General features: G+C 41.6%; 1 protein-coding gene across 1 annotated transcript in view; it reads right to left on the bottom strand.

The window, feature by feature from the left end:
- The window catches only part of tln2a (talin 2a), an 89,454-nt gene extending 67,665 nt beyond the window's left edge, over positions 1-21,789 (bottom strand). Inside the window, exon 1 of the mRNA XM_010730372.3 lies at positions 21,634-21,789. The gene's annotated coding sequence lies outside the window, so the exon portion shown is untranslated. The remainder of the gene's footprint in view (positions 1-21,633) is intronic.
- Positions 21,790-22,699: the final 910 nt, after the last annotated feature.

Below are 22,699 nucleotides of genomic sequence, written 5' to 3'. Positions count from 1 at the left end.
CAGCTGCAGCTGCCGCTCTTCCTAGATATCCCTCTTTGGACTTTACAACTGAATTAGTTTAACATGAGCATTAAAATAACACAGTGCAATGTTTTCCTGATGATGACACTTCCCAAAACTTAACCCAGCAGTGACGAGCTGATAACTTTCATACACCATCATCGTTAATGTTCCTTCCTTGAACCGCCAGCTGTGGCTCGTTTTACTAACGAAAAGGCCGCTTTGTCTGTAAATGACAGGAGGTGATCAACTAGCTTGTTTATGTAATCAAAATTATGCAGCGTGGAGTTTCTCTCGTTCTTTGGCTGGTTGTAAAGACAGCATGAACCAGGTGACAGCCAGGAGTTTCATTCTGGAGTGACGTCAACTCCAAGAAGCAACATTAATTAGATACAACAGCTGGATACATTTGCAACGGATAGTGTAGTCATTACAGCAGTCAGAGTTGATGGTCGCCAGACAATCCTCTCACATCTTCAGCTTGTTAAAGACATTGTTAATGTGTGTTAAAGCGATTGAAGACCACAGATCTTGTACTCCCTAAAATGATGATTTTAAATCCAGCTGGTAGCAGGATTATAGGAGACCGTCTCCTAAATCTCATTCCAGCACGTTATCTTCTACTTCTACAAGCTAGTAGAAAGTGCACTCCATCTAGTGCACAATGAAAACAAAAAATGACAGGTGTAACACAACAGTGACATGTAGTCAGGGAGCATCTGTAGTCAGTTTGGTACAGTATTTTACTGCACTTTAACTTTCCAAATGTTCCAGGCTAGAATAATCCATAACAGGACAACTAGAATATTTCACAACAGGCAGTGGTGGTTATTACACCTGTCCAAGCTGCCCAGTATAATGCCTACAGCCAGTGTTAATGACATGGGCTGCTGCCGCTTCACTGACAGGCTAGAGACTGATGGGGGACAAGTGAGAGACACTGTCAAGGTGGAACATCGGAGGGAAAAGCAACATACTGCAGGATCTCACTATCATGCAGGTCCTCTCTCCCTCGGGAGGTTTTACACGCACTGCAGTCATGCCAGCACTCACAATACACTCAACAAGACTGTGCTATAAGAATTCAGCCGTATACACAGGTAAAGTGATTTGTTTTCACACACACACAGCGTAGGTGTGCTCAAGTTAATGTTAAGCGGGTCAAAGCCAAACAGCTGCATTCTGATGAAAACAAACATTGGCTGGAGCCACTAACCTGCAGCCTATCCGGCTTCTGATTACCTGCTTACTCATCAGACTCCCTCAGAGCTCAGCTTGAGCTCAGGCAGCTAGCAGCAACAACCTGTCCCATGAGTGTCATTGACTTGCTGACATTGGCAGGGAGCAGGGAAAGGTTTTAGGTTTCTTACTGGGAGGTAAGTGATTCACACCATGACTAGCTTTTCAAATTCCACTGAGGAAGTGAAAAATTATGATGATGGGTTCTTTTAGAATTAACACTTAAAAAAAATTAGTAAAAAGGGAAAGAGGTTGAGGAACGTGGCACTTGTCGCAGTTATGCAGAATCAAATTTTATTTCCATGCTATTTTTTTGGTTTCGTTTAGTTCACATGCAAATCTGCTCGTGGTGCACAGGTGTTTACAGTCTTTACGGTTGGATTACCAGATTATCAAACTTTAATTTGCAAAAAGTCTTATCGGTCCTTGTAGATGTGAAACGGACTCAAAACTAATTTGTTCGCAATCAAAATTTTGGGTTATTTTTGTCAGTATTATTAATATTGATATTTATTTATGTACTGTGTCTATCAGCTGTGTAAATCAAAACGTCTAAAGAACCTAAAGAAATTGAGGCATGAGGCAATTTATCAACTTCATGCAACTCCCCGCTCAGCTCTCTAGCCGCACAAAAGTATTTTTTTCCACATATGGTAACACCAAGAGCTGTTATCAGACTTTGATGTGTAAAATCGTTAAAGACAACGGCAACTGACATTTCAAGGAATCAGTTTGCTCAAACTCGCAAAGTATTAAGATGTTTGATCCAGTGTTACTTTCAAAATGATACCATTCCAAACGTCACTTAAAACTGTATCCTACAGTGTTTATACTCCTTAATAATAAGTGGTTTTCATGTGCCAAGTAACAGGCTCTTATTAAACCCACATCAAAACATGAGGGGGAAACTTTCTCGCAGATGAAACGACTACACAACAGGAAAGGAATCTCTGGAAAGAGCTGAACATAATGTGACAATGGAGAAAAGCTGAGACTTTTGCCTCCAGGAAAATAAACGTGAACACCCAAATTAAACAAAACATACTTGAAGATAGAGAAACCTTATCTCACAGCATTAGAGACATTTGCATTCCTGTTATTCTCTTCTCTGAGCCTGAGGGAGATTGCTTTGAGCAAAACTCAACATGCTCTTTTAGGAAATACCACAAAGGGGACGCGAGACATCGAAGACTCCAGTAGTTACTTAGTTAAAAAAAAGTACAAAAGTACTATTTCGTTTTGATTAACTCTCATCAAATCATGACTAAATAAAAAGGACAGGAAATAAGGCTGGTGAAGAATTGAATGAGTAGAGAAACTCTTCCGGTCTCCTGGGGTTTCCAGAGGTGGAGCACAGGAGCACATTGCCACTAGAAATTTTAAGAAGCACAATATGCCACTGGAGACTTCATTGTTCTGTCCGTCCTGCAGTTTCATTAATCACACACTGCAGAGGAGGACCAGAGTGGGGACAGGTCAGACAATATGGTGCCTGGGAAACACCTTGCTCCAGGCCCAAAAATGAGGCTTTAATAAAGCTACCCACTATGACTTCAACATTTTGTATTATCAACACAGCTGGATTGCACTCAGGTCAAAGTGGCAACTTATTTACCAAAAACGGTGTATGGTTATGTGCAAGGGAGGGAGGGAGTCTGTGTGTGTGTGTGTGTGTGTGTGTGTGTGGCATCTTGGTATATTAAGCAAAAACATTAATTTGAATTCCCCATATTAACCTGATTTATTGCACACAGTTGTTGCCACTGAGTGGCTCCTTTAAAATGAATGGGGGCTGGGTGCTAAGTTCCTTGCTGTAGGCCACCTCGAAGAACAATGGCAGCTGTTCACTTAGGGGAAAGCATTACTCATTACAATCTGCAATTACCCCCCAAAACACTTTAGCACAAACTTTTATATACAAACTTGTTTCTCATAAAGAAATAGTTAGACATTTAGGATCAAAACTACTCTCAACCCAAAAGTATATTAGTTTAGCTCAAAAAATGTTAGCCTGGTTCTGTTCAAGGATTAAAAAAAAAAATCCAATACAATAAATGTGTAAATTTCTAGTCTGTTTCTGTTCTGTTTCTAGTCTTCATACTAACTGGCTCCATATTTAATGCAGATGCATGAGTAGTATCCAACATCTTATCTAACTTTTGGCAAGAAAACACACGAGTTTCCCAAAATGTCAGACTATTCCTTGAAGACTCCACTGACCTTAATACATTACAGTACAGCCAGCCAAGTGAATCGCAACTCATCCTAACTAGTTATCTTAACCATCATAAAATTTCAAACTGGTACATATTTGGTGAAATCCTGCATCTTGTGAACAAAGAACCTTAAAATATATTCCCTTCTCATGTACATGAACACTTACATTAAACATTCCTTGATTTAGTAGTGTCACGGGTGCCACAGTGCAGTCATTCTGCTGGGACATGACTGTCTCTGCAACCACGTCCTTGGGGCATTGCACTATAGCACCGAGGACAATCTCATCATTTCATTCCCCCAACATCAGCAAACCTCTCCTCCATCAACGAAACCGAACACTAAAAGCCTAAAAACCTCCTAAAATGCAAAGACAGAGTGGCCCTTTCTGTTCCATAAACATCTCCTCTAAACCACAGAAAGGACTGAAAAATTTAGCTCTTAAGACAAACATGGTGAAATTTGAGGACTAAAACCAAGAGGAAAAAGAAATCTGCTGATGTTGTTGCCTTCTAGTTGTCTAGGGTCCTAAATCATGGCAAACATCACAACTCAGCCTTGCAGCACAGACTAAAGCCCACTCTCTAATTGTCTAGTGTCTTCTGCCAGTCTCATGGATAAGTAGCAGATCCCGATATGTAATTAGCTAAATGGGTCCATGGGATCGGGGCTTAATAAAGGCAAGTGGGGGGGTTGCTTGTGCAGTAGGGGACTCATTACCCACTACCCTCTCATTGAAAGCCACCTGTCTAGAACTGCACTCATCGTATAGCCACAGCTTATTAGCCTGTTGAAGAATTAAACTCACAAAAATAGAGATAGAAAACACATCCATAATAATGGACGTAATAATACTCATCTGTGCATAATGAACAATATAGAGCTCCAACAGAAGTAAGCAATCTTTTATATTCCTACCACCTGAAGCAGGTAATGTAACCTTTCAGTACAAATATCAACGACAATTTCACTAATGTTGCAGAGAGAAAGGGCTTTACAGTTAATGACACCAGTTTTCAGCGGAACGCAGCAGGGCGCCACTTCCAATGACAATAATTCCTCCATCTTTATAAACACAAACCATCTGCTCTTGCTGTGTTTGTGTGTGTATGAGTTAGCGATATATTTTCAACAGCAATTCTAGACTGCGGGGAAACTGAGGCATTTGAATCAAGGAACATGAGTTTCTACCCAAAAGATAGTCAAATCAAAGACATGACATTGGTGATGTTTTCCTGCTATGAAGGACGATCAATACCTAATGACTGCTGTTGAAAAAGGAATGATGAATCTTTTTATTGCTCATGCAGAAAGTTTTGTTTTTATCCTTTGGAGCTTTGAGATATCCAGCTGTGAGATGTCTGCTACCGGTCATATACAATAGAGATCGATGGCGTTTTGTTTGAAGTGTTCAAAACTGAAAATTGTCATTGGCATATACTCTGGATTATCCACAGATCTCACCATGAACAACTTTTAGTTGGAACTATTTTGAACAGAAGAAATAGTTCCTCTGTAAAACATCTGTGGATATTGAATGTTTGCAGTCCAGCTACAGTATCTGCCTAATGAATGAATCCCCAATAAAATACCACAAATACATTTGCTGTATAACTTGGACCATACACGTAATGATATAATAAATGGGAGCATATAATGAATGAGAGCAGGAGCCGCTGAATAAAGTGATCCAAAACAAATATTCATTTTTAGGCTACTCATTATTATTAACTTCCCAAAGCCCAAGTTGGTATCATCAAATAGCTTGTTTTGTCTGACCAACAGTTGAAAACTCAAAGATCATTTTATTTACACATAAGACCGAAAAAAGGAATAAATCCTCACATCTGAGAAGCTAAAAAAGGAAACATTTGCCATTTGTGCTTGAAAAATGATTAAAACGATTAGTCGATTATTATAGGAAAGGAAGGATATTATGGGTGCTGATTATTTGTTGTTGACTGACTTTTCCATTAACTCATAAAATTAAATTCTCTATGTGCCAACAGCAACCTACACATCACACCCACATACAGTACAACAAAAAGTATATGGATCTTCTATGAATGAAGATTTAATGTGACTCACCAAGAAATAACTAACTACAGTAAATATTCCCTGAGCCTCACCTCTTTGGGGTTGGGATTCTCTTTCATTAGTTTCTTTTTTTCCTCTACTTGGGGGGTGGGGGGGGTTAGGACATCTGGAGAACAGCTGTTGCTTTGCATCACATGTGAGCGCACACACACACACAGTTGTTACACAGCCTACCCATTCAGAGGTTAAGGGGTCAGTAGCCCTGTGTCCAGACCCACCATTTAATCTGGTCTACGTATAGACAATCTCTGGAAATCAAACACCACACAGCCACATATACACATACACCATAGCCACACACAAAAATAGGCACGGACACACACACACACACACATACACACTCAGGCAGACAGAGCCCCTCTCGTCTCTCTTCTATACAAGGCAACTATTCGACCCTCTCTTGGGAGGGTGCAGATTCTCAATGATTAGTCCTGCCCTTGCAGAGAAGAAGAGGCGGGAGGGGGGGGGCACAGCCACTAATTCAATTACACAGACCCTCGTCCCTGTTCAGGCCGACTCCCAGTTCCATGAATGGAATCAAACCCATCCAGCCAAGACGGAGGGGTGGGATTGGAGATGCAACAATGTGTTTACATTTGTGGTTTACACTCGGTTTACACTTGTTTTTTTTAAGCTGGTGACAGAGGGCCTCAGTGTGAGTGTGCATGGGACTGTGTGTGTGTGTGTGTGTGTGTGTGCGCGCGCGTGCGTGCGTGCGTGTCCTAATGCTCTTTGGCTGAACACTGTAAACTAATGTGAGACAAGATGAAGTGAGTTTCATGGGCATATAAAAAAAAAGGTGAAAACCACAAGGTTTACCTGCACTCAAGTGCCATTAGAGCAGAACATCAGCGCTGGATTTAAGTATGAAATATATTTTTTCCGGTGCAACACATTACCATACCGCAAGGTATAGTCCTAAACCCTGAGCTTTAAAAGACATACGAGGCAACAGAGAATGGGGTGCAAAGCAGAGTGCAAAAGGCGACACAAAATTAGAAGCAGAGGGGTTTGTCTGCGCTTTATAGCCTTAAAACAAATGATTGCTTTATGAAGTCTACATTCTGCACTAATAGTTCAAGGACACTGCATTTACAACATTGCTCTCCTCTGTAGCACTAAATAAAATGATGGAACACATACCATCCTCTGAGCAGCCACCATAAAATAACATCAGAGAATGGCAAAAGCACATCCCTGGCTGGTAATTAAGAAAAAGCCTTCAAAGAAGTGCTATAATTAGAGGAAAATTAAATGTAGTAATCATAAAAGCAATCTGTTAACTGTTGATAGAGTTTATAACGTCAGTGTGCCCTTTTCTGGATAAATTAGCAAGATTTTGAGGCAGCTGATAATTTTACTCGCCATTACAGCGAGCATTTCCAAACCTAAATGTTTTTCTTGTTCTGCATTATCACCCATTTCCTTTTTGTTACTCATTAACGAGCCCTCACCCCGGTGATAAATGGTGCCCTGGAGAGTTCCCTTAAAATGACCCCAAAAAGGAAGGAGATCTTTCCTCTTTCATCATCATAAGTGCTGATCAGAGCAACCTTCACAGAAAACAGAGAGAGCTGAGGTAAGAGGGGTTAAACTGCAACTGTCAGAGACAAATTGCATACACAGACCCCCGGAAGAAAAATACAAAACACAAGCTGTCACACAAAAAAATGAAACAGCAGTTAAATACTCTATACTGAGCAAGATTTCCAGGGAAGCCTACCGAGGCTGGGATATCATCCAATGTGGGGGTCACGCTGGAGACACCGTCTGCCAAGCAGTCATAGCATGGCAGAGCAGTCTTGAACCAAATCCCACTTTCGTGCTCAATGGTAGAGAATGATGGATACTGTGCTCTGGTTACACCACCTGGTCACTTTGCATGAATCCCTACACCAGCTGGAGCGGAGATCTTAATGTGGCTGTGAAATTACACTGCATTGTAACTAGGAGTAGGCTTCAATGGTCCAATCAGGACATTAATGTGAACAGGTGGGGTAAAATGGTGCAAGTCATTGTCAAGTAAAGCTAAATTGTTTACAGGGGAACACAAGTGCAACACAGAGGTCTGGATATACTGCTGATGAAATGGCATCAGAGCTAATGAGAATGCTGAATACGTTACTTTATCAATAACTGACTTGATTAGAGGGAACTATTCTGTGCATAATGTGTCGCTGCTCATGCTGCTTGACACGACCGGGCTGCTGATGTCGTCACTCTCAAACTCATTCCCACAAAAAAAAAAAAAACTCAGGCAGCCACAGAAGTGAAGACATAATTTTTCAAGATACAATACTGTAAATCGTCCAAGTCTAGTGCAAAAAAAGAAAAAAAAAAGCAGTGTCTCTCTCTGGCAGATTAGGATCTGCCGGCCCTCTTCATGAGCTGAAGACCTAATCTTCTTTTGCATCTCAGCCTTAAAGATATAGCAGCCCTCTAATCAGCTCACAGGGTGGACGGCTACAGTAGCAGACTCTAGCTCCAGCTTTGGCCTCCAAAACCCAATTCAGTCAACAGCTACATGGATTGACATACATTTTAATTAGGATAAGCACTACTCTGCCATTCCTTATCTTTTCCATTAGCAGCTTTTGCAGTTAAGGTTTTCTAAATGGATGAGTGACTTTCGAGGCGCGACACTTCCCTAAAGCCCCTTTTGTCCACTGCAATTCCAGGGCAAGTTGATGCGATAACAATTCCAGGCAGGTAAGTCAACAGACAGGCAAGAGAACCAATTAAAAAGGAAGGCTGGTGGCTGGGCAGAGGCTCTAAGACACTAAAAAAGAAGAAAAACATGACAGAGGGAGGTAAACTGCCTTACAGGACTGAGGCTGCCTATTGAGGGTGAACAATCCAGCTACTCCAAGCCCGTTTCTTCACTGCTGTCTGGAAAGTGAAAGCCTGGCCCCCTTGCTTGTCAGTTCTATTGTTAGTAGCAGGCAGGAGCCGCTCCCAATTCACCTCATACACATTAAATACTCTGCATTGTTTGGAGAGTCAGATGGCAATGGCAGGCACACACGCTTGAAAATGTGCATGCAAACACACACACACACATTTTCTTTTAAAAAGATCCCAGCTGAAGACCGAGTGCTGGGAGATAAGTTGAAATATGCCATGGTTGCAGCTAATTTAAATGGTAAATTACTTGACTTTGCATTTAAAGAAATAGTGTTGAAAAAAAAAGAGCAGATCCTCAGAGAGGGAGCACACAGTGGAGGCACCACAGTGTCTATTCAAGGCAGATATTCGGTCCGATCAAAACGCCCAATAAATGTTTTCACGTGAATGTACAACAGGTTCTTGTATAGTTGTCCGTCAAACTATATTTTTGCGGAAGAATATATTCTGTGACCTCCTGCATTTTAGCTTATAGCCTAAAGCATGGATGCAAATATTGTGGTTCAAATCCGACCTGTGTATCATGTAACCAAACACACTTTCTATTTGTGGAAAATCCCTCCTGAAATCAGGTCTTGGTCTTGACATTTTTATAGCTTTGGTTTATATGCTGAGCTACAAACGAGTCATCTGTGTCAAAACAAGTTGTCATAACTGCAAAATGCTCAGTCATTAACTTAATAGTCTAATAATATAATGCACCTGAGTGTAATTGAGATAAACAGATGGCACAAAATGTAGCTCAGAGCATTCCCAGCATTTACCATGTGTGAACTATCCACTTAAAAAAATGTGGATTTGTCCTCTTATGGCATTGTAGTAAATCTCAATCTCAGGCCAATTATTTGTCATGATGTGTCCTTGCAGGCAAGTGACACTGACACTAAACGCCAGCTAAATGAAAGTCAGGTGACATTTAGTAGTCATCACAAATCATGCATGATGAGGAGTCATTTTTTAGATACCCAGACGAACGCAATGAAAAAAATGTCAAAATGTCACGCAGTCAGTGTGAATATTCTGTCCATCAATACACCGCCCTTCATCCGTTTACCAGATGTGTGTGCTGATTTACAGCCCAGCGAGGCAACCTGTGTCATTTCATCCCTGCGACTGGGTTGCAGCCGAGGTGTTGACACGCTTGCTAGTCGCCGGGTTGAGGGGGAGAACAGGCGGGGGTGGTGAAATAGAGATGGGGAGGGTGGTGAGAGAAGCTAAGAGAGGGATGGATTCGGGTGGCAGAAAAAGAAAAAAGCGAGCGAGATAAAGAGGGAACGCGTGGTGGTGGTGCTGCTGCTGGATGAGCTGAGGTTTAGGGGTGGAGGAGGAGGTGGGGGATGGCTGCTACTGTTTCCTGCTAAGTCAGCAGACTGGGGCTGATTCCAGGACAGCTTATCTTTCAGCAGGAATACCACAACCACACCAAAGGCAGGGACAGGAGGGAAGGAGGAGACGTAGCACTGTGAATTCAGTGCTGCAGAATTCTGGGATTACTGCAGTTAAGATAACTATGTCGACTCTTGAGAATTATTTCTAAAAGGGAGGACTTGTGCTGCCCATAAATATAAAGCGTGTTTTTAGAGTGCTGTGCTCTGTGTTTAAGCCACATATACACTTTCCCCACATGATACTTTTAAAAAGGAAGTATGACATTTTGGAAAATTGTCTTTCTCGTCAATGCCTACGTTAGAGTATCGCTACTAATCACATGTACACTGACCAATCTTAAGAACTCAAAAATAGGGAAGCCCTGCATACTGGCGACTTTTAAAGAATCATAACAAAATAATAATGAATTTGCTTGAATCTTCAGTTATTATCAATTAGGCTTTTTTTCTATTCCCTGTGTGTCTGTGTAAAAACAGATTTTACAAATTGCATGTCCCTTTCCTTTAAAGAAACCTGTATTATGGAAGAAATGGAAATTATTCTTTCCAGGACGTCTGACATTTGTATGTGGCATTTCTTTTTCTTAGCAGTCCCCCATTCCTCTCTCCATCTCTTACTCACTGAGGAGGACAAGGCATGAGAGGGAAAAAGCAGCTCTCTACCAAATGTTGTTTCCTGGCATGCATATGACTTGGTATCGCTGATAGATAGTGGATTCATTTTTGGAGTGTCACAGTGACTCAATACACAAAGAAGTAGCTGTAAAAACAGTGAAATAACACATCCAGCAGTTATGGAGCAAGAGTAGCGTTCACTTGGAATTGGCTTTGTGTCCATCTGATGTATGCAAGTCCAATTTTAGGTAGTGATACATCATGCATATAGAAAATAGAGATTATTGTTGGTTTAAAAGGTGAGATATTAGCTTGTATCAATCTAACATCTAACTAATTTTCCACTACTAATATCTTGGGCCCACCAGTGTATGACTATCCAATAAAAAAGCCAAATGCCACCTCTCTATCCATGCCCATAAAAACCTAAAAAACAGTGTGAGTCGGTTTCTTGTAAGCACAGTCCACTATAAAAACAGGCCTGTAGGGTTCAGGAGGAAAGTTATGGAATGTGTGGCAGTCCGAAGCACACAGGGATGCCAGGTTACTCAGGAGCATTCACCTACTCCCACAGCTGCATGAAGGTAACATGTCTGGCAATACAGTTAACAAAACTCCAAATCAAGAAACAAGGTGCACTTGTCAGGGGAAAACAAATCAAAAACAGAAATCCCATTTCCCGTCTGCCACTTGTAATTGCCATTAAAACCCACCACCCTACATTCCTGTAAGAGCAGCCAGCAATAAATTTCCCACCTGATGTTTGCCTACCAGCCTTGCAACCACAGATATAATCTTGTAGCTCATTGAGAGGATGCCTGACTCTAGCAGTATACGTAACAATCAGGGATCTCTGTCTTCAAAGAGAGACAGACATCATTCAATCGTGTTGTCGAGGAAGTAAAGAGGTGGGTGGGTTGCCCCCCTCCCCAAGTAATTTCCCTGAGGGTGTGCTCTGCAATGGGGAGATAAGTAACCAGACTGAGGACAAGGCTGGCATTCTACCCTGAGTCCAAAAGACAAAACGCTTGAGTCCATTTAAAGAGAGGAATCTGACAATGCAGCATTTGTCTCGATGCCAGCCCGAGAACAAGTTCCCCATAGACATGTCGATATGAAACACTGTGCACACCAACTTTAGGCTGAGAAGATTACTATAAACAATCTTATTTTAAATTGGCAAAGCAGAAAATGCTGATATTGGATTATCTCAATTAAATGCAAACTGGGAATGGGAGTGATTATGAAACTGTTTGCTGACAGCGGGCTCGGAAAAGAAGCACACAGTACTTATGCAGCGTCAAATCCTGTGCTTTTCATTACAGCAGAAAAAAACACTAACAAGTTGAAGGTAAGGCCTTGTTCAACAGCATGCACTTCATGACGAGTGCCTTAAATGAACGATCAACTGTGCAAACTGGGCAGCCATGCTGATTATACAAAGCTGACGACCGTGTCGGAGCATTGCAGCTTATGACTTACGGCTTCCACAACAACTGCAAGCCCAATAAACCCTAACCTTGTTAAAGAGTTAATATAATGTGTTTTCCACAGACAGGTGGTCTCATTTAAGCTTTTAAAAGTGGAGACAGATTTAGCCCTGTACTTAAAAAAAAAAAAAAAAAGAAAAAAATTTAATTTAAAAACTGATCTCACCACTAAACATGTTTTAACGAAGTGTCTCCAGAGACTCACATTTATTTCTTTACGAATGGAGATTATAAAAATCAAATACACACATACAGGTAGGCCCTTGAATACCCTTGAACAGCCAAATGACAGCTGCAGCCCTCAACAGTACACTCATCAGCAACCATCTTAACTGGAGTGGCTGTATCATCAGCCCACTTTCTTATTCGTGTGATGAGAAAAACATTTCTGTAAGTGTTTCCTTTTCTTGTTTGTAGGTTTCATTCGTTTAAATGCAACAGTCAGGCTAGCAGAGGACCTGCAGCCTGCAGCAGGTGGATGGCCTCTTCCCTATGTATCCTTGTGGTTAGCTGCATTAACGCACACTGCCCAAAGCATGCTGCACAAATAAAAGGCTATTTTCAGCCACTTGATTAACACTGAGCTTTCTACTTGTAATGTAAGCCAGCTGTCACACTAATAACGCTGCCTTAAAAAAAAAAAAAAAAGGAGCAGTGTTTAACTTTACAGCACTCTGTTTGAGGAGTGTTTCGTCTTCTTCTTTCTGTCCCCGTTTTCTACTCTGCGAGGCCTGGCAGCAGTCCCATGCACTCTCCCTTCACTAATAAACAGAGAATGGTTTCCCTTATATAGTTCTATTCAAACTGCACAACCTCAACAAGAAACATCAGAGGCTCGCAGGGAGGTGGGGAGTTGCAAGTAAGTCTGTTCCAGACAGAAAGGTTTCGGCCAAGGGCAAGGAGCACTGACAGTATGATTGTGTAACAGTCATACATTAGCAGCCACTTAAAGAGCTATTTCTGGTGCCGTCCATCGGCACAATTGTGCAGTGTCAGGTTGGTTGGATAGGTTTTAGAGGGCTACAAAAGGGACACACATCCAACACAAAACTATTTGAACTAAGTAAAGGGTCAGTGTTTTCTTGAACTGGGTCAAAAAAACAAACCAAAAAAAATAGTTAAGAGAAAACTCTTCAAATAGCATCAAACGAGGGATGAGGAGTGTGTGATAAAACTATTTCACCTGCTTGTGGTCAGATGTCAACATGTGCCATCATGAGCTATATTTGTTAACTTGCACTTTGCACTCTGATTCACCGCAAGCCAGCATCTGTCAAATCTGTGAAGCGAAACCTTACATCCAGCCAAACTGTCTAGTCAGAGAACAATGTACTTTACACTTGAATTTTATAGCTAATAACCTTCATTTATTAGGCAAAATAATGTCAAACAAATCCGGTTACAGAGAATTACAGTCTTGCAAGTGTTGGTTTTGCCTGGCTGATTATAAGAACTCAATTGGCTTAACCTGTGTGCATGGACTCTGTGAAGTTGTGGCATAATCATGCATACGATACTGCATATGAAGATCTGTTGGGGCAGCCTGTAAAAAGTGGTTGTATAACAACATCTCTAACTAACTAACTAACTAACTAACTAACTCACTTGCAAGCAGGTCTGGCCAGGCTATCACTAGGCAGCCTCTATTTCTGCTCTTTACTGTTGCGTTTACCTCCCCCTGGCTTTTCGTTTGACGTTGCACCATTTCATTCAATAAAAAGTTACTGAAGAGAGAAAATAAAGCTCTCATGTTAGCTTCAGAGATGGGACAATATGTTCAAAAGATGCATTTGTACCACTGACTGGTTAAATAAAAGTGAATAGTGCAACACAGCTACCAATATCATACCATATCAACTAATACCCATGGTCAAATAACATAAAACATTTATTTTGGGCCTTGGCAGCTCATTTAGTTAGATGACAATTCGTAGTGTAAATGATTAGCTAAAAACACAAATCTATTAATTGGAAAGTGATTGAAGGCCAGCAACATTCGGGATCAAAAGTGATCCTGCTACCATCCCGGGATCATTTCAGCCCCTCTGCCAACAGGGTGGCTTTAATACAGAGGGGTTATTCTCCATGCAAGTCAGCCACCAAACATTTGTAGCAAGAATTTATCCTCTATCCTCATGAGAAAACCAAGAATAGATGCCCCGGGCTGCAGAAGGGCTGCAGAGGAGTGAAGGGGTGGGATACATTTCCAGCACTCCCAGAATGTTCACTCACCCCTGCTCAACAAAGCTCCAAGCTGCTCCGCAGTAACTTCCTGGGGAATTCCGACACAGGATTATTTTCACAAACCACAACATCATAGGGACAAAAATAATTTGATGAGTGATACAAATGTTGAACTTTGTCAACAAAAAACAAACACTTTGAGTAATGAGAACCCCATTTGTTCTCGACTTCAGGAATAGATACAGTTACAGCCAACTGCTGAGGGATCTTCAAAGCAGCAGAGGAAACTTCAATGCAGTCATGTTTGATTTCATCATTAAAAATACAAGGACTGAGAAAGTTTTCATTGACAGAACCATCAAAGCTGGATGCGCTCATCCAATTTTTTACATTCTGGTTGCAATTTCAATTGATATTCTGTCTTGTTTAAATGCCAAGTCTGATTTTTCTTCTTGTACACTGTGATCAATATCTACAGTACGGGTGTAGGTTTAGGGTGCAAACTTGGATAAAAAGCTGCAGTTGCCCTTACTGCAAATAATAATATATATATTATAGTTTTCTGATTCATCTGTAGTACACATTTTAGAGAAACTACCAAAAATAATCACAACAAGAAGCATTTGGCATTAGGCAGTGCACTGAGTGAATCGAAAATAAAGCGCTTTGCTCAGGAGCACTTGTTGTGGTGGAGAGGGTGTTACATGGTTCACTTTCTAGCTGCAAACTCTGACTTTGTCTGGAAAAGCAAACCAGTAATCTCCATTTAATATCCATGTTTCTGTTACCTTTAAGCAACTACTGCATTTCCTTTACTTTGGCAAGATCAAATAGCCCCCAAAGCAGAAGGAAGAAGTTGGGAGATGGAAAATTCATTTTACTGCCCAAAGCAACAGAAGAAGAAATCCAAGTGAAATGTGAAAATTATAGTGTGTCATACAGTAGCATGGTTCACGAGGGTGTTTGGCCACACGTGGTCACGTACAAAACAGCCAAGCTACACTCTGTTCGCAGTGCGTTGTGCTTATGTACTGGGAGCAGCAGACATCTGATTAGGTTACATTTCTGCCCTGGTGACTAAGAGGCATGAGCCTCGAGGTGGCAACCATGGCAGCATGGATTTCTGCCAGAGACGCACTCCAGTAATAGCTGAGGATCTCAGCTGCAACCTGAAACGCATGTCAGAGTAGATTCGCTTTCAGCCAAGAGGGTCGAGATGACGTTCCGCTTTGGCCAAAACGCCTGAAATTACAAATCAACCTGGATTACCTCTTATAGAGATTTGTGCAGCGACATTGATCTTCATGTCCTGGCTGATTTCTCTATTCAGTTATAATAATATTAAGCAGTTTCATCATTTCCAGATATATAATGTATCAAATAGTCAACAAAATCCAAACCAAAAGGAGAATTTTAGCATACTCGCCAGATCAATTATATACAATTACTTAAATGACCAAAAAATGGGAAAGAAGGCAATTTTAAAATCACAAATAGACAACTTTAGCTTGTGTTTACACATTTAGAGCCAAAAAGCTGTGACAGATCCTGTGTCGAGCAGTTCTGGGAAGCTAATAAAAAGGACTCTTAAATTCAGAAATAGCTGGTATTCATTTCAAAGTTCCAAACTTAAACAGGATGACTTCACCTCGTTTCACCATAGGGATCTTTCAGACTTCATGTCATATTTAACCTGGTGTCATCTTCTGGAGCTTGACAACCTAATAGACACATAGCATGGTACTGACAAGTCTCGAAACATATAAGCATGTGTGTGTTTTACGGAAAGGCTAAGGAGAGAGGGGTGACTGTTTGCGGCAAGTTTTCCATATGATAATGTTTGAAAGTGTTGTTCAAAGACATTTTAGCACAAACAGATAATCGCTGCATTGAGAATTGAACATCTGATCTTTCAGGCGTAAAGCAGTCTACACGTCAGTGTGGTGAAATAGTGAATTCTCAGCTTGGATGTAAACAAACAAACCCCAAATAACAGGTTACTTTGTTCCCACGGATACATCCAAGCTACATAATGCTATGCCAAATCAATCCATTACAACAGGAGTGCCACAATGTTCCACAAAGAGCCGGTGTGGCTGCAGGTTTTTCTTCCAACCAACCAAGAGCACACAGTTTGACCAATCAACTATCTGAAGACTGAGATCAGTTGATTAAATGAGTCAAGTCTGGTGTGCTGCTGTTTGGTTGGAAGGAAAAACCTGCAGCCACACCGGCCCTTCGTGGAACAGTTTGGGCATCCCTGCATTACAATATATGAACATTTGTGGCACACTGAACATTGTCACGTATGTGCTCTTCTACTGGGGTAACCATTCAAATGAGCAACTCTGTTCAAAATGCCTACTAAGTAGTAGGCAGCATGAGTTTTCATCCGCCGTCACTATGACAACCATAGTGGCAACTGCAGCTCCAGACTGCTCGGCATGACCAAAATTTTGTATTTTTAAATTCAGACTGTGGGGTCCACTGACTTACATCACAGCACACATACAACGACATATGCAGACTGCTGCAGGGTACCAGTTGCTCAGACAGACTGCTCCTCCTGAAACGTACTCCACGTTCCATATTCCAAATTTTAGAGTAGAAATTAAAATGATTATTAAAAAAAAATAAAAATAACATGAACATTTCCTATCCTTGAGTCACGCCGAGTGTTTAAAACCAATCAATTAGCAAAAGGCCACAGAAATAGTTTTTCCGTGTTACTGGCAGGCAACCACTGTACTGGCTTATATTCGTGATGCAATGCACATTGGATGGTGGACTGAGTGGGAGGCAGGCAAACCAGAACTCAGTGGGAGGTGGGAAAAAACAGACAGTAGACGGGATGTGCCAAAAAGGCAGCCTCTGCTGCATCCATCCAACAATGATCAACATTACTACTTATGAAAGTCAGAAAGTTTGGTTGAAAGCTTCACTGCTGATGGGCTTGACGGACAGAATATCACCAGAAATTGATATGCTCTTTTCAAACCTGTACGTTATTCTCTAAAAAAAAATTTCCAGTTGACCTTTGGCTCAACTCTGTAACTCTTCAATGTTTAGTCAGCCTAGCCTGTTGCTAATTTTTAAATATGAGGTTGTATCTATGACAAAAAGGAGCACTGGAAGTGATTCAATGTGCTTTCTGTCTGATACTGAACTGAGTTAAGTAGTGTACATTTGGAAGTGCCAGACACAGGGCCCCTATTTCTAACAGGAAGCCCTGCTTGGAATCTTGTGATTTGACTCTTATGTTTAAGGTTACGCATGCCTTGGCTTGGTCACAACGAAGTGTGAAATTCTGTGATATTGTTAACTTGAACTAGACCAGACATTCCTCCGCCTCCATTCAAACCTTTTTCACTCCGCTCTCTCACTGCAGAGCACTACACATTAAACACATCATCACCAGAGCGCTCTTTAAAATGCATCTTACCTACAATTTGTAAGACATTAAACCATCTAAACTGCACGGAGATAGAAATAACGCCACTTAAGTGTAGTATGAAACTTTAAAGTTGTCATTCCTGGTTGATTTGACAACCATGGTTACCATAGTAACAGCAAGTGCAGTTTAATCCTACACCAAACACTCGCTGAGCAGCTACTTTTAACAGGAAAGCTGTCTGTTTTCAGTACAACCAACTCACACTGTGGGTACAGGCATAAGTAGGCAATTTGAATCCAGGGTAGGAATGGCAGACTCCGTCACTAACAATGGAAACTGTTATACAGAAAAGGCATTAACAGAATGTAATGCAGACATACATAAAACAAAAATGGGGTCTGATTGAATGCAAAGTGCATGTGTGCATCCAAGGACTAGCAATTGTTGCCTGACTCCATAATGAGAGTCATCATTTTCACTCCATCACTGAGGTCATTGTGTGAGAAAAGGCAAATGACATCAGTATCACAGAAGAACCCATCCCACATACTGGGAATATTGAAGTCAAACAAAAGAAGGAAAAATTCCAACACTTAATGTTGCAATGTATTAAAATTATGCAAAAATATACCATCAAACACACATGGTATACAGATACTTGATCACTGAGTAGGCAGCGTTCCTCATTCAGGAGGACACAACATGTTTGGACCAGGGATAGTATACCTTGCTTCTAAATATGAACACTGTCATCCTTGCTAAACCTGTGCACTACATCCCACGATACTTGAATTTTATCTTCAGCTCCAGTTCAAGAGACGCTCCAATGGTAATGATTGCGATCAAGCTCGCATTCATTCCTTTTAAAATGTACTCATGTACACTACCTTACAAAAACATGCAGTCTAATGCATTCACGTGCTGTTCTAATGACGGCGTTTAAATGTTTAATCACATCTAACCATTATCAGTTAAACAAACAAAACAATGGCAATTTGCTAATTTTGGCCAAAACCAAAAGCTGATGCCTAGTTACCAACTTGGCAAACATTTCCAAACATTTGTCTAAGGCCTGTGAGATCCAAAAATAAATAAATAAATAAGCAATGAGTTCCAGATGACTAACTGGGAGCCTCACTGGGAAACATGCAGAACAGACACAGATTTCTCACTCAGTTATTGCTGCGTTTATTGGTAGATTATATTTATTCCAGAACAACTGAGGAACAAGTGTCAAGGGACGCAGCTTATCAGACATTTTCTGAATAATCTGAAGCAAATATAATTTAACCAGGCTTTCTCTGTTCAGCTCAAATTCTGCCACAAAAAGCCTGAAAAAAGCCTCTCGTCATTACAGCGGTTTTTACACACACACAAAAAAAAAAAGGCAAACAGATCGCAGCCTTAGCGTTTCCTTTCTGCTACAACAGCCTGTTCATCTCCTGGAGGAAATAACTCATTAACATGAATTGTACTTGCAGACTGTCCCTCACAAGTTGACCATGACAATAATGACACTTCCTGTAAGCTCAGCAAAACTACCTGACTGAGCTCGGGCAACAAACTGTTGGCTCCCCTCCCGTTGTCCAGTCCATTAAAATGGTGCCCCATGTGATTAAAGTGTCATTATGGGTTGCTCATTACTTCCCCTCTGTGGTTGCTGTTGACAGCAAAGACGTGTTTCCATGCAGAACAAAAGGGACCGATCAATAAATGAGCCATGTGCTGCCGAGGAGCAACCCTTCCACTACCAGATGAGATTGGCCTTGGCACATGGTCATCGAATGTTAGTCCCCTCAAGGCTATGAACAACTTAAGATGTTGCACAGTAAACTGTTGCTTGATGTTAGATATTTCAGTACCAAAAAGACTATGGACAACAGATTATGCCATTTAAAGAGAGTCATTACAGCTTTCATTACATGCAGACTTAGACACCATTTCCTGAAAGATTTAGACTGCTTCTCCTTTCCTGACGCCGATTTCAGCACTAAATAACTGAACAGCTACAGAGTAAAGAGAGTATTTGTTGATTGCTTTGAGAAGATTGGTTTCAAACTACGAATAGCATAATGGATGCATAAACACGAAAAAGGTCAGCACAGTTGCTAACATGATGAAAAAGCTTTTGATTGCTGCTTTAATGGAAGGAGGAAAGCCAGATAGAGTTTGGTCAGTTTAATAAATGATCAGTGCCATGGCTGGTGGCAGAGGCGCATACTAAGCAGCAGCAGCAGCAGCTGATGGTAACAGTTAACTACGAGCCTTGGGAAAAATGACATTTTCAAAAAGATGAAACAGAAGCATAACTGATGAGCGCAGAAGAAGAAGAAGAAGAACAGGGGACGGGCTCATTAGACGAGAGCTGCCATTTTGAAAGGACAGATTTTAACACGGGGCAACTTGAGGAGATGGGATGACATTCTCGTGCTGCTGCAAAAATTCTCACACCTTTATTAACTGTAGATTTTTTTTTTTAGAGATGGAGGGGAGTTATATTTAATAACCACCAGCCATTCCCCACGTGAAATGCTGTCCTAAATGCCAAATAGATCTGAACACATAGAGTGATGTTAGACATACCTAGAGGATGTGTAAGCAGCATTCGTTCCTGAAGCATTACACACACATTGGAGCCTGCAGCCTATAAGGTCATGTGTCTTTCTCTGACAAGCCAGGGTCTAGGCTGCCAGAGGGGGGAGTCGGGAAATGACGTCGGGAAAAATGTGTGTGTGTGTGTGTGTGTGTGTGTGTGTGTGTGTGTGTGTGCAATTTACTTTTGCCCATCAAACTGCCAGAGCATCCCACTTCCACATCAAACATTTTGCCAGTGCCACCATTTCATCTGACCCCGTCACATCTGCCTCCCAACCAGCTCTCAGTCTACAATGCATTGATCCACTCACTGCAACACCAGTGTGGAGTGTATTGATCCTTGTGGCACACACACACACACACACACAAAATTCAACTCAACAGCCAAATAGAGGAAGGGAGGTGGTGGGACACACACACACACACACACACACACACACTTGAATATATCTGTGATCTCCAACAACAGATTCAGCATGTGGTTGGTATTAACGGCAGAGCCCGTGTCTATGAAGGGGTGTGGCAGCAGAGAGGATCCAGGCAGCCATCCTCACAATGCAAACAATGAGGGGAAGGATGAGTGCGGCAGAGAAGCCGCAGGTTATTCTGCATGTCGCACTTGACTTTTTTTTTTTTCCTCTCTCCCTTGCTTCTTCTTCCCATGCTGCTCTCATGATCCACCCCCTATGACCGAGATGAGCATTGCTGCAGACAGCCAAACACATGCACCTAACCGTGGACAAAAATACTGGATGAGGTTGTAATAACGCCCACGACTGCATTACAAAAAAATTAAAAAATATATGATGTTTGGCGTTGTGGTGAAGATGTGAGTGGATTTTGATTTCAGGAGCTGTTTTTTTTTTTTTTTTTTTTTTTTTTTTGCACGGGTGGCCGCCCTTTAATGTGTGCGTTTCATGCGTGGCTTTCTTATTATTACAGGGGAAAAAAAAAAAAAAAGTTGGAAACAATTACCTGTGGCATTAGTGGCAGCTTGGTAATTTAACATGGCGGAGACCCTGGCCCGGTGCAATGTAATCTCCGTGAACTCTGCATGCCTCTTTGACTCTGCACCTCAAAACCAAACCTCCGTTGTCCACATGCTGAATCCTGCACACCCTCCAAAGAAAAGCTCACCCTGCATGCGACCCCTGCAGCAGAGCACTGTGGTCTGTAAAGTCTCCCCCCTCCTCATAAAAAACCCACAACCGATGCCACTAGAGTAGACTACAATTAAAGACTCCACAAGTTACGTTGATTCAAATGAGCATCACTGCCTTCTGCAACCGCAACTTATAGCAGCGATCCATACATTGGCAACGCAGTCACAGGGAGGGAGGCACATCCACACTCACGCAGGGCTCCTTCAATCTCTCCCGCACACACGGATACGGCGTGCGGTTTTTTATTATAACGCTTTTGGTCGGAGAGAAGGTCAGACGGATCGGCTATGTCTGCTGCGGGAGAGATGTGCTGCAGAATAAAGGCGATTACGAGGCTGTGAACCTACCTTCAGATCCTCTACTGGGGCATTGTAAGCGAGTCAGCCCTGAGAAGATGCACATAAGCCGACAGTCCCGCTCCGCAGCAGTAAAATATCCTCCGCGTTGAGGGAAATTTCCAAGTGGCCGGACAGAGTGCATGAGCAGCGGCACTGTGTGTAACCGAGGAGAGAGGGGGGGGAGATAATCCCACGGTGGGGCGAAGAGGAAATGCGTCATTATTAATGGACTAAATGCTTTGTAGTCTATCCGTGCTCCTTTGTAGTCCACAGGCACTACACACTGAGGCGACTCAAGATATCTTTAAAAATGTTTGATTGTATGTTGAAATGTGATTTTGAGAGCACTTAACCTCACTTTTCTTTTTTCTTTTCTATTATTATTATTATTATTATTATTATCATCATATTGTGCTGTTCTCTCAGGGGTAGCCAGGCTGTCCTTGCTTTTGGTAATGTCTTATAGAGTCAGAAAAAACATTCTGACTGAAACATATCTTCTTTTTCAGTCCACAGAGTTTGTTCTGCGGGGGAGAGATGTGCTGCAGAATAAAGGCGATTACGAGGCTGTGAACCTACCTTCAGACCTCTACTGGGGATTGTAAGCGAGTCAGCCCGGAGAAGATGCACATAAGCCGACAGTCCCGCTCCGCAGCAGTAAAATATCCTCCGCGTTGAGGGAAATTTCCAAGTGGCCGGACAGAGTGCATGAGCAGCGGCACTGTGTGTAACCGAGGAGAGGGGGGGGGGGGGGGGAGATAATCCCACGGTGGGGCGAAGAGGAAATGCGTCATTATTAATGGACTAAATGCTTTGTAGTCATCGTGCTCCTTTGTAGTCCACAGGCACACACACGGAGGGACTCAAGATTCTTTAAAAATGTTGATTGTATGTTGAAATGTGATTGAGAGCACTTAACCTCACTTTCTATATTTCTATTATATTATTAGTATTATTATTATTATTATTATTTATTATATTATTTATTTATTGTCATCAAACTGTTATGTTAATGTATGGTTAATATATAAATGCATTTGAAGTATTGGATTCAAGCCCTCTCCAATAAAGAAAG

The sequence above is a fragment of the Larimichthys crocea genome, chromosome VIII (genome assembly GCF_000972845.2).
Source record: "Larimichthys crocea isolate SSNF chromosome VIII, L_crocea_2.0, whole genome shotgun sequence".
NCBI classification, from domain to species: Eukaryota; Metazoa; Chordata; class Actinopteri; family Sciaenidae; genus Larimichthys; species Larimichthys crocea.
Note: the sequence above shows the minus strand (reverse complement) of the source record. Positions and strands in the feature narration are given on the sequence as shown.